Here is a 13,589-nt window from a genome sequence, read left to right as displayed (position 1 = left end):
TTCACTGTCATGAATCGTGAAGAATTTCACAGCATTTTAAATAGTGGCCAATCTTAAAAGTGTTTGTCTGCACAATATAAGTTATTAACTCTCTCCCAAAATGTAAAAATATTCTTGCCAAATTTCAAAATTATCAAAAAAGTCAGTTATATCTATGTCTGACAAAAGGTGGTATTGTTTAGTTAGCAGTTTTTAAAAACTCAGAAACAAACTACTTGCATCTTACAAAATGCTTAAGGTTAGTCTCCATATTAAGAGATTTAAACATGTGAATTAATAAAGACAAAGTAGCATACAGATATCTTAGCAAAATTGCTTTTAAATTACTTTTCATCTCTGGAAGAACATCCTTCAGGTGCCTATTGATCACAGGACTTATTATGTCCTCATAACAAAGTGATTTTCTTGTTTTAATGTCAGAAATCAAGTTCTAATGGTCTGAATTTATAGTTTCACTGTCAAATCAATGTCTTGTATCTATCAGATGTCAAAATGATGACTATAAGTATGGTGTATTCTATAATGCAATTATTTTGACCAGCAGCTTACTCTTGCTCTTTAATAGCAGCCACTGGTCATATATGTAGTAATTGAGGGCCTAAAAAATTGGATGTCTTTCTGAAACAGTCATTTAGGAGCTTGACGTTTTTCATGCTTGTCTGTATCTGAGAAAATAGTATATTTGAGAAGTTGATACAATTGTTGAGATACAATCCCTTCAGCTATTTTTGAGTTACAGGTTTGTGTTGAAAGAACACTTTTCCTATTGTTTAAAAATATATATAACTACATTTTTTTTAGTTTGAACAGAACTGCAGCAAAATGTTTGAAGGTTGAAACTCAGATCTTCACACATAGATTCTTTTATATAAGGAATCAGTGCTTTTCTTGGTTTGAGGGAAAAATAAAAATAGAGAGTCATACATGATTGAAAAAGCATTTTTTACTTGCCTAGCTTAACACAAAGCTCACAGAAAATGTAAATTTACTCACTAACATTCAACTCAGTGAATGAAGAACTTCAAAGTCTAACTGGAACATTTAAAAATCAACTTATTATGCAAGGGCTCTTCCCCCTCTCCTTTCTTTTTCTTAGCAGAGGAACAAAATACTTGGTAATCTGCTGCTATTAACTTTTAAGTTCCTCAGCACTGAAATGTCAAAATATAATACAAAAGAAAGTTTCTAGTAACTGTTCCAACTTCTGTTGGTTTTTTTTTTTTTTCCTAGTGAAGTATATAGATTATTACTGCTTTAAGTTGGAAAACGTAGCAAGTAGAGCTGTTTTGGGAATCAAATAAAATTTTGATTAATCTTTTATTGGAAAATGGTTTCTTAGGCTCAGAAGGGAGTCTCTCATCAAAAGGAGAGACTGACTGCACAGAATAGCCACAATAGCCTGGACAACTGAAGAATATGCACTTTCAAGTTTTCACCATGCTTGGTTCAAGCTACTGGTGTGGATGGGAGCATGTTCATCTAAGATAAAGGCCTAATCATTGGTCTTACTACCTTGCTTGAGTGGGTGTCTGCCAGTTCTTTCTCTTTCCTCTGTCTTCCTCACATAATTTTATCTTGTACTCATATGGAGTTGGAATATTTAAAAATGTGGAAATATTCTGTTGGACAGGAAAACAGTTTCCAGCCCAGAACTTAAAAGAAGAAATTACAGAATGTGCATGGTGTCTGCATTACTATTACTTTTGGCACCTTAACATCATGCTAACACCATCTTTTTTTGTTTTTTCACTCTCCACGGTCATATAGAATAGTAAATTTTAAAGCACCTCTAGCGTTACAAATCTCAAAAATTTTCAATAGAAATTAATCACCTCTGGAAAAATTATTTTTATGCTGTAGAGGGTAGGTTTACATTTAGGAGAAGATGGTAATACTCGAGAACAGGATTAATCTGATAAGGTGGGCATCTGTAGAGCATTGACCCATTTTAGAGATGTGCTTTAGGATCAGATGGATCACTTCCTGTGTTGAATAGAATAGAATAGAATAGAATAGAATAGAATATTTCAGTTGGAAGGGACCTACAACAATCATCCAGTCCAACTTCCTGACCACTCCAGGGCTGACCAGAAGTTAAAGCACGTTATTAAGGGCATTGTCCAAATGCCTCTTAAACACTGACAGGCTTGGGGCACCGGCCACCTCTGTAGGAAGCCTGTTCCAGTGTTTGACCACCCTCTTGGTAAAGAAACATTTCCTACTGTCTAGTCTGAACCTCTCCTGATGCAGCTTTGAACCATTCCCACATGTCCTATCGCTGGGTACCAGGGAGAAGAGCTCAGCACCTCCCTCTCCACGTCCCCTCCTCAGGAAGCTGGAGAGAGCAATGAGGTCACCCCACAGCCTCCTGTTCTCCAAACTAGACAAACCCAGAGTCCTTAGCCTCTCCTCAGAGGACACTCCTTCCAGTCCTTTCACCAGCTTTGTTGCCCTCCTCTGAACGCATTCAAGGACCTTCACGTCATTCTTAAATGGTCGGGCCCAGAACTGCACTTTTTTTTGCACTAATTCAAGGTGAGGCCGCACCAGTGCTGAGTACAGGGTGTAATCCATCCCCTCTTTTGACCGGCTGGTCGTGCTGTGTTTGATGCCCCCCAGGATGGGGTTTGCCCTCTGGGCTGCCAGGGCACACTGCTGGCTCGTACTGAGCCTGCTGTCAGCCAGCGCCCCCAGATCCCTTTCTGCAGAGCTGCTCTCCAGCCACTCCTCTCCCAATTTATACTTGTGCCCGGCGTTACTCTGTCCTAGGTGCAAAATCTGGCATTTTGACTTGTTAAATTTCATCCCGTTAATCATAGCCCGATGCTCCAATCTATCTAGATCCCTCTGCAAGGCTTCTCTCTTGTCCCTCAAGAGAGTCAACAGCACCTCCCAGTTTGGTATCGTCAGCAAACTTGCTAATGATGCATTTGATTCCTGCATCCAGATCATTGCTAAATATATTGAACAGGACTGGCCCTACAATTGAGCCCAGAGGAACACCGCTGGTGACCGGTTGCCAGCCAGAAGTAGCCCCATTCACTGCAACTCTTTGAGCTCTTCCCTTCAGCCAGCGTGCCATCAACCCGCTCATCTCACAGCTGGACCAGAAGGGTGCTGTGAAGGACAGTATCAAGAGCCTTACTAAAATCCAGAAAAACTACATCCACTGCCTTCCCTTCATCCACGAGGTGGGTGACCTTATCATCGAAGGATATCAGATTATTTAGACAGGAGTTTCCCTTTGTGAACCCATGATGACTGTGCCTGATGATTGCATTATCCTTTAATCTCCTCCATAATTTTTCCAGGAACTGAGATTAGACTAACAGGTCTGTAGTTTCCAAGGTCTTCCCTCCCTTCTTGTAAATTGGACTAACATTAGCTAGCTTCCTCTCAGCAGGGACGTCCCCAGACTCCCAAGACCTTTGGTAGATGATTGAGAGGTGTCCTGCCATAACATCCACTAGCTCCTTCAGAACTCTGGGATGAATCCATTTGGGCCCCATGGACTTGTGAACATTCCACTGATACAGCTGGTCCCTTACAATTTCAGCATCCACAAATGGAAAGTCACTCTGCCCACACTTGTAGCCCTCCAACTCGGGGGACCGGGCAGCCCAAGGTCTATCAGTATTATTAAAGACTGAGACAAAAAATGCATTGAATGCCTCCACTTTTTCTTCATCCTTAGTAGTCAGATGACCATCTTCAATGAGTATCGGTCCAATGTTTTCTTTCGCTCTCCTCTTGCTATTAATGTACTTTAAAAAAGGTTGCCATGTTATCTGACACAACACTGGCCAGTTTCCACTCTAATTGAGCTTTGGCCATTCATGTCTTCTCCCTGCATATACGAACCACAGCTCTGTGTCATTTCTTTTCATTGACTATAGAGAGAATATGGGTTGTATACACCTTCACTGTATACATCTAAAATTAGATGACGTCAGGCACCAGTACTGGGGACTTTACAGGTGCATATGTGAATCAGGGATACGTACAAAGAACACTTAGGAGGTTAACTGTGGGAAGGTGACCTCTGGAAATTCCCCCTCTAAGGACTGATTGAAGCACCAAAATAAGAGTGTATTTATAAGGAATGCTAGAAAGATTTTAACTCTTCCATCAGTTCCTGTTACCCAACTATGATGGTGACATTATCTGATTCCTAGCTCGACAGCGTTGTTTATCGTAATCTGTACACTGGCAATGCAAACAGGATGGGACTGAAATGTAGGAGATGGGAACAAGGGGGAGGGGGGTATTGAAACTTTCTTCTCTTGTGGCACAGGGCTGATGCTGTGAGGGAACCACATGATAATATTCTCAATAGGGGTGGTCCATCCTGGGCAGAAGGCCTTAGACTCATTTATAGTATTTGTGCAAACCTTAAAGGACTGTGAACCTCCTGAACTTTTCCATGGCATTTTCTGAAAAACTTGCAACAGATGAGGACAGAGTACTCGAATATATGAATGCGGGCTTCATAATTTATCCTTCTGTGGCATGGGTTCTACTGAGATTGTGTATGTAAAGTGACTTCTATATATACAGCTTTGTATTTAATCCACTGAATATAGGTTAAACAAACACTCAGAATCCAATGTCTACCAAACCTTGACAATGTCCAATAGCCATCTCTCTGCCATTCATGAACCTTGCCTCAAGCATGATGTGGCAAGTAATTCTCTATAGCTATTCATACAAGGAATCTGCTGCCTTTTGTGCCGGTAGCTCAACATTATACACACATGTTGCTGGAGTGTGCATGAGGCACATAGCCTTTACTTAGACTGTGCTTGCATATTGTTATGAGGGTAGATACCCCCTGGAAAATAATGAGAAAACAATTAATCTATTGCACTAGGGGCTTAGGGCACAAGCCAGCCAACTGTTGCATATCCATAGAATCACCCAGCCCTAAGAAAGTATGTCTTAATGATTTAATTACTTTTCTCATCTGAGTGGATATTGTAATTCTGATTACAGAAGCTGAGGATGAACACGCTTAAAACTAATAAATACAAAGTGCATTCATCTGAAATGAGCATTATCAGCACTCACAATGAAATTTCATTTATGGGCATTGTTTCATTAAATGTAACCTCTAGCTTATTACAGACGCATTATTTTTCATTTTTTATGCATGATGTCATTCCTTTATTTAAACAGACCGTGGTAAATATTTTATGAAACCATTAAAGGAACAAATAATAAATTTCTGCATAAAAAATGGATCTGTGAAAGTGTCTGGCAACTAAAATACAAACAAACAAATAATGAAAAGAGTGGAATTATGTTGCAATCTGTCAGAAATTCTCCTGGAGTTTTATCTGTGATTTGGCCACTGTTACTCTATTTCTCACTCAGTTGGCCTATTAATAAGAGATGTGTAAAATGGTAGAAATATGTGAGCTACCTTGGGGCAGAATATGATGATCTTGCTCTACCTCAGACTTTTAGAGGATGCTAATTGTATGCTGGGCTTTTTGTTTCCCCCAAAGCCCTGTTTCATATATTTAATTAGAGATTTTTAACTTTTAAAGCATTTGCTGTGTACACTGGCAAGTATTTTTAACAATGATGTCCTATGTACTGAGGCAATTGCACAGATTAGCTAAAAGAGTCATTAAGCATATCTGCTTGCAGAAGACTGTCATAATCCAGTCTCCTAGCATAATTTTATGGCTGCTGCAAAAGGCAGGATACAGATGGGGTGTTGAACTTGCAGCTTAGCACCTCCTGTGAATCCCATTGATTTCAGCAAGAGCTGAGAGAATTCTTCAATTTGCAAAACCTGGCCCCTCAAACGATAGCAATCTAATGGCAAACCCTGCAGTCTTTATGCAGGGGAAACTCACACTCATACTGAGGGCTCAGTACAGTTCTACTGAAATCAAGAGAAAGATTCCCATTGACTTCAGAGATAGCTGGATCAAGTAACTAATTATTAAAGATGTGATCCTTTGGGAAGCTGGGCCAATGCTTCTTCATCTCCCAAAGGGGATGTTTGTGGTGATGGTAGGAAAAATTCATTGTACCCACCATCTTCCAGCACTGCTCTGTGTCTGAGAAGTTTGAATCTTAAATGAATGAAATTCAAGAGACATTTTCTTCCTGCTCCAGAAAAAAAAAGAAAAATAAAAAACAATGACAGGAATCAAAATACACGGATTTGAGTTTCAGTGCTAATGTGTCATTGCCAGCTATTACTTTTCAATTTTCTCCTTGCAGAAGGGAGTAGCTTTGTCAAGGTCATGCCACAAATAAATCATTTCTCTGTTTTCAGCAAGGTCTTGGTAAAGCAACAGTAATCAGGACCTTCTGTAAATTAGGGTTTCTTTCTAAGGAGTGGATTCTTATTTCAAATAACCCCTTGCCTCTTTTTCTTTTCCTTCTTCTGTTTTTAACATCTAAAGTGATTTGCAGACTTCTCGCATTTCAAGGACATAATTAAGAATGCTGATTACATTGACATCATTCTCAACACTGAAAAATGTGAACAGGAGTGCACTCACTGCTCTTTAAATACTTTTGTCCCATCCTCTACAAATAAACATAATTAATAGAACTTGAGAAATAAAACAGGGCATGGTCTCTCCTTGAAAGGTGCCAGGTTGAGAGTGTAGATCCTTAAACATCAAGAAGAGAATGTAGTGGGTAATATATTGTCTTCAAAAGAGAATAACCTGTGTTTATGACAAGGCTTGGGCTTGATGAGAGTAAATGGATGCTGCTCTAATACCATTATTTCTTCAAAGTACACATTGATATCTTTTAAATGCAAGTCATGGCTCTCATTAATGCCATTATTATGATTTACTAAGCCCTCCATCCGTTAGTTTGGTCACAGTGTTTTTAATTAATAGGTGACCTATCTTTAACCAGATATCATATTTTACATAGATTGTCTGCTGATAACCCGAGATAAATACCAATGCATAATTAATTTTATTTTTTAATTAATTCTCAATATATGATGCTGTATGGATTCAAACCCAGAAAGTTACTAATTAGAATTTTGTTTTAATTAGCCTTGCATATGCTAAGTGTATTCTGCAGTGCTCAGTGCAACAGAACTGGTGATCAGGAGGATGGTTCAAAACTGCTGATGGGGTTAGAAATATAGCTCAATAGTAACATAGGTGGTATCAGTGCTGCTCAAGAAGGAAAATTGCAGAGCCATTTTTCCACAGTCCTTTTCCTGGTTGTGCAGTGTACTATGTCCAAACTGTGGTCCTAGAGCAGTTTCAAATTAGTAAAGAGGTTCAGGAGTGGAGATGTTACTGCGGTGGTCTTCACCTGCCAAGGAAAGCAAGTACCTTTTCATCCAGCCATGACTTAATCTACCACTTGCAAGATATTGCAAGAGCTTCTGTATGTTCCATTCTGTGAGTTTGCAACTGGTAGACAGTGGCATTCTCTATAAAGAAATTTTGCATCAGCTGAATGCCTGCTTGCCTGCTTGCATCAGCTCATCTAAAACCACCTGTATTATGGTCCTGCCTGTAACAGTAATTAGAAGGATTTTTTTTCAGCGGTTGCCAACAGCCAGTCTATGGCACATGACATAGCACTAAGCATGAATCTGAGTGACACATCAGAGGACCTTCTTCATATCTCCCAAATGCTTTTTGTCTCTTGATTTTTTGTTTTTATTGTTGTTTTCAAATGCTGATAGGAGCCTGAACATTTAGATGGGTTGAAAAATGTCCCCTTTCTCTGCTGTGAGGGTCTTGGTCTCTGTATCCCTGAGCTGTTTCCTTCCTTCTGTTATCTTCACAGAGCTCCAAAGAACAAAGTTTTTCATGCAGTTTTCCCTACTATTTGACAGAGCTGCCATTATGGTCTTGAAGGCCATCAATAAAAGCTAGATTTTGGCCTGTCCTTTTCCCATCTTGCACCCCCTTACCACCCAGCAGCACCTCTGAGCCCAGGGGTGCTCTGTAGCCTGGACCTCCAGCAGTTGTCCACGTCCCACAGACCAGCCCTGCTCACCCCTTCTTGTGGGGAGGAATGTACTGAAAACTATGAGACTTGGATGCTGGTAATGAAAGTTGTATAAGCAGCAATCTTTCGAAGAACTTCTTAAAAAGTTATGAATGTTAGGCATAGTAAGGGACTGTATAGGGGAACATCTGTTCATGCAACATTATTCCAAAAATCTGGAGTATGGAAACAATGGCTAACTTTTAGAGAATAAGAACTTTCTGGGAGATGTTCAGTTTATTTAGATTTTTTTTTATATTCTCTTTTTTTCCTCCAGTAGAGTTTCTTCAAGGACTAGAAGTCTTTGTAATTATTCCAGGCAAGTGCTCTTAGCACTGGGTTAGATGTCCTCAGCAGAAAACAAGAAAATGCCATACTAGCAAAGTGACAATAGTGAAGAGCTACGTATCTGGAATTAAAGTAACACACTGTGGCATTCCAATTGAAGATTTCCATTCAGTGCTAAAGTAAGCTTCTATTATGGATAGGAAAAGCAATTTTTGTACAATTACGCAAATGGCAGGATTCTTGTAAGCTTTTGCTTTTGTATTTCCTTTCAGAAGGAAAATACATACTTTTTAATTTTCTAAGGAAAAGTTTGGTAGTGACTGAGAGTTGGAAATATGAAATTTTGCTTTGGGTGACAGCATAAATTTTTCAAGCTAAAAATTTTAATTTTATCAGTTTAATGGCTATGCTTTGGAATGCATATTCAAGAAAAATCATGAATACCCTTACTGTCAAGCAGATTCACCTCTTTTTCTGTTAAGTGATATCACAGATACTGAGGATAGCACAATCTAAGCCTTTCTATGTATATTAAAATTGTATCAGATCAGAGCCAATGGAGGAAAGAAAGATTATGTTTCTTATAATAGCTTTTTGGAAAAAAAAACAACCTATGGTCAGATCCAATTCATATGTATCCATTTTTAAAATAATCTTACAGTATCTGTTTGACCTTAAAACAATTCAGTGTAATGATATACCATAGACCACAGCAGTACTAAATACCCTATTTATTTGTGGATTAGAAGTATCATTGCTTATCATTTGGCACCATTTTTGCTTGCGATGTACAATAACAACTTCCAAGGAAAGCAGCATATTAATTCTGCTACAGAAAGGCATTTCTCTGCTCTCATTTGTGTCACAGAACCCCCCATGAAATCCATAGGCTTGAACTGCATTAGATGGTAGGAAATTATGTCTCTGCAATCATGTTGCTGCTTCTTGTGAGGTATCTTCCACATGTAGTTCATCTATTATCTACAGAGAGAATAAGAGAGAAGATTGCCTCTTACCTCTCTATTTGATGTTCTGCACTGAGCTCCAACCTTTGGATCAGCAAAACTTTCAGGGCTTGTTTCTTCAGCGGTGTCCATGGTGGCTGCAGGATAAAGTATAAAGCCCTAAGGTTTCCTCCTCTCCTGGTTCAAACCCATGCACATTTCCTCACCATACATCTTCTTGCCAGCCCTTGAAGGGGGCACCCACCTCTGCGGACAAGCCAGGAGATGATAAAGTCTTTGACATTACAGGTTCTTCTGCTTCTCTCTACTGTACTCTGCGTGTTTATGTGTAGGAAGGGAGAAAAGGGAGTTCATAACCTGAATTTTGTCTCACCTGTGGCGTCTTAGAGGATAATAGATGGCAAAGTAACTCATAAGACTGCCATGCACAATATAATGGCCGAAAACATGTTGGGAAGTTAGATGTAGTAGACCAGATCTGATCTCAGTTACATTGCTATGAATGTAAAGATACATAACTTTTCAGAGGTATAGAGGAGAGCAGAATCCAGCACCTTAAAACTAATGTGCATCGTGCAGATTAACAGCTTAATTTTTGGATTATTAGACAGAATTGTCCTAGATATAATTATATAATGATGCAGTAAAGTTCGAACTGGTTTTGTTGATTATGCCAATAAAAACTTGTTTTAACCCATCCATTATAGGAAAAAGTAATGGAAATAATTTACAATTATGAATGATTCACTACCAGGAAATAAAATTAAAAAATGAGGGTTAGTTTTGGCTATTTGTTAAGCAGAAGAAACTGTCTTGTAGTATGAAATAGCTGTCCTGTTCAGGTGCCACAATAAATTTATCACCTCAAATAAAATGCAGAAAGTATTGTTTTTCTAATATTAGTGAAAGATGATGTCCATTTAAATTAGGTTTTTCATTCATTTCTAATTGGCTTAAAATCCGGTTTAGCTACAGCTTTTTCGCTCATAACTTGTTTAAAGGATTCTAATTCTCATAGATAAATAGGCATCCTGACGTTTTTCATTTTCATCCATCATTAAGTTTCTTATGGCTGAGGTTTCTGGTTGCGCATTGCCTTTCCAATATGCTATCAACTTCTGAAGTAACTGGGTTCAGATTGGATCCATTTATTTCATTCAGGGCCTTATCTTCCTCTTTCCCCCACTTTTTTAAGCACTGCCAAGGGTCGTATTGAAAAACTATCTCCAATTCCAACTGAAATCAACCAGGAAATGGCTTTATTTTACTTTTAACTGCAATTGAAATCAAACAGGACTGCATCATTTTATAAGATGGTCATTTACAATACAGTAGCTTGTATGCTATGTTGAAAGTACCCTATATATGCCTGGTTTTCATTTTATTCATTTAGAATTGCTTAAGAAATAGAAAATATTGTGAAAAGTAGGGTGTCATTAAAAAAATGCATATTTTTTGGAAATTATACAATTCTGTATACTGGAAAGAAGGAACACTTGTACTTTAGATGGATAAGAGTAATAGGCTCCGAAGGGCAAAATAAATCAAAAGACTGTTCCTTTCCAGTAGCACCGAGAGACTAAAAGAGAATATCAGGCTGCAGAGGCAGTTTGTGTGTTTTAATACACTATTTTCAATAAAAGGGAAAACTGAATGGGAGATTCAGAATTAGAAATTCCTCATACTTTGCTTTATTTACAAATGTGCTTCCCCAAGGACTGCTTTCTGAAGCAATCTGTAATATGTTTTCATCCTGCTTTAATCCTGACCCCTGTTTGCAGTGATCCAGGAGAGTCATCAGGGTGACTTTAAAAGCCTGGGACTGGTTTTTGAAGAACTAGGGCTTGTTCTAGATTTGTAAATATGTAACTTAATGATGTCTTTTACAAGTGTGAAGAGAATGGAGCGATGACTTCAGGAGAGATTTTCCTGATGCTGTGGGACTACTGGAGGTTGAGGGTTTTATTCTGTACTTCACCTGGTTCTTGTACTTTTTTTTTTTAACTTTCCATGGTAGTTATTGATAAGGGCAGCCTATAAGATCTGTTTGGGGAAACTGTTATTATTCCTGAAATTTCTGGCTTATAAAAATGGGCTATCCTTTGGCAATGCTTTTTTTTTTTCCTTTCAAATGAGGCTGGAATTAGACATAGACATATTAGACACATTAGATCAGTCTATTAAAGAGACTATAAATCAATCAGTTATGTTTTATAGCAGTTTCTATATCTTCCTCTGTTCCCCCCATTTTTATCTTCACTTTTTAATGGAACTAATTTTGTTAAAAGAAGATATTAGGAAATTACCTCAATTATCTTGCATGAGACATTCAAGAATGGGGATGCTAAAGCAAAAAGTCTTATATGTAGAACTGATAAATTGATATAAGTTGTAATATCTGTGGTACAAATCAAACTCCTTTTATGAAATTTAGAGAGTGAATAATAATTTTAGTGTTGTCTCAGGCTGTTTCCTTGTTAACAGTCTGCTAAGGAATATGGCATTTCCCATTTGCTCATGAAATAGTCACCAGGTCTGCTTCAGAAATGTCAGCTGGCTCACTGTGCTCTGTTAAATGTGTGTCCTGGATACAAACTGGCTCAGGACTCTCCTATGTTTTTTGAAAGGTTTTGCATCCTATACTTGCTCTGCTCCATATATTCTTTCACCAAGTATCTGAGGCTGTAAGGGTAGAAGGAATATTGACCCAAATCACTACTGCAGTTCATGACACCCCGTCACGAATGAGTGGTTTGGACCGCTTAAAGAATCACCGTCAAAGGTATTAGCAAAAGTGATTTAATAGGAGTTTATAAAAGAGTGACTTCACAAAGTTTGATGGCAAGGTCCACTCTATTACTTAATACATGGATGAAGCGTACAAAGGAAAATCAAGTTAGACTCAAACTAGAATGATTTATACAGAGACCGAAGACACAAAAGGATAAGGGAGAAACATACAAAGGAAAATCAAGTTAGAATTGATTTTTCATGATTTGCACAGAGATTGGAGGTGTAAAAAGGTAGGGAAGATGCTCCTGTTGAGTCACAAGGTTCAGAGAAGACCTCCTTGCTTTCTAAACTCCTGATAGAGCTTAGGTGTGGATGAATCCACTCCTAGTCCCAGACTTGGGCAACGGTTTATGTCTAATGGAAGGAATACAAGAGGGTTAGGAAGAGCCGCTTGATGAGTCACGCGGTTCAGAGAAGACCCTCTTGCTTTCTAAACTCCTGATGGAGCTTAGGTGCAGCTGGATCCGCTCCTAGTCCCAAACTTGGGCAATGGTTTATGTCTAAAGGGATTATGTGTGTAGCAACAGTCTGCGATTCATTCACAGTTTGAGGTGAATCACAAGATTTAGCAGAACTTGATCATTTTAACATTTGCAAAGCGATTCAGTAGAATTTACTACAGTCACAACAGTGACTTTATTATAGATTCAAAAGGGCAATATCTATACTATACTTGCTAGTGGATACCCGGGTCAATTAACGCACGTATGGAATTATGAAGTTATTATGAAATTATTATGAAATCAGTATCACTAAGATAGATATAGATATATATAAACAAAGGTATACCGGTTAAAAATTCCCCTCAAGTTCAGTGAAATATTCATGTCAAATGTCTTGGCATTTTCTCAACGGACAATGCGTTGAGCCTCAAGGAGTGAAGGGTATCAGCCCAGGTCCCATCGTCAGCTTTCGATGACGTTCCTCTGATTTTCGCAAACTGGGGAGTTTGTGAGCTCTGAGAGGTGTCCCCCTCAGAGGGAGATGCTGATCGCAGCCCGCTGCGGTCCAGGAGAGCTCAAAGGGTCTCACTTAGGACTGCTGTTTATAGGTTCACGAGATGATTGGCTTTAGTCATCAGCAAATTACTGGAATTCCAGTAACACTGGTACCATTCCACTCGAGCTATGATCCAGGAAAGGGATGTTCTAAGGCTGTCAAGGGATGACTAACTATTCCCACTCTCATTCCTTGCCTCAGCCAGGCAACAGGAATACTTGGTACAGTCAGTGCCGCTCCCCACCTTAGCCATGCAAGAGTTCCTGGTATGGTCAAGGGATGCTTAACCGCCCAACTCATTACACAATGGCCAAGGGCTAACGGGACTTCCTGAGGTCGTAGAGCAGCCCAGGAGGGGGGGGGCGAATGCCCCACCACACACCCCTCCAGATTCTTGGGCACTTTCTGTGTATGCCAGCAGAGCACAAGCATTGTTTCACTGGCAGTGTGTCTTTGGCAAGGGCTACTATCAGCATCCTTGTAGCCCCTTCTTCAGGGTCTCTAATGTGCAGAGCAAACCTAGCAGAGAGCGTGCAGTCAATGCCATCATAT

The sequence above is a fragment of the Haliaeetus albicilla genome, chromosome 18, assembly GCF_947461875.1.
Source record: "Haliaeetus albicilla chromosome 18, bHalAlb1.1, whole genome shotgun sequence".
Lineage (NCBI taxonomy): Eukaryota > Metazoa > Chordata > Aves > Accipitriformes > Accipitridae > Haliaeetus > Haliaeetus albicilla.
The sequence above is the reverse complement of the archived record's forward strand: the minus strand, read 5'-3'. Positions refer to the sequence as shown.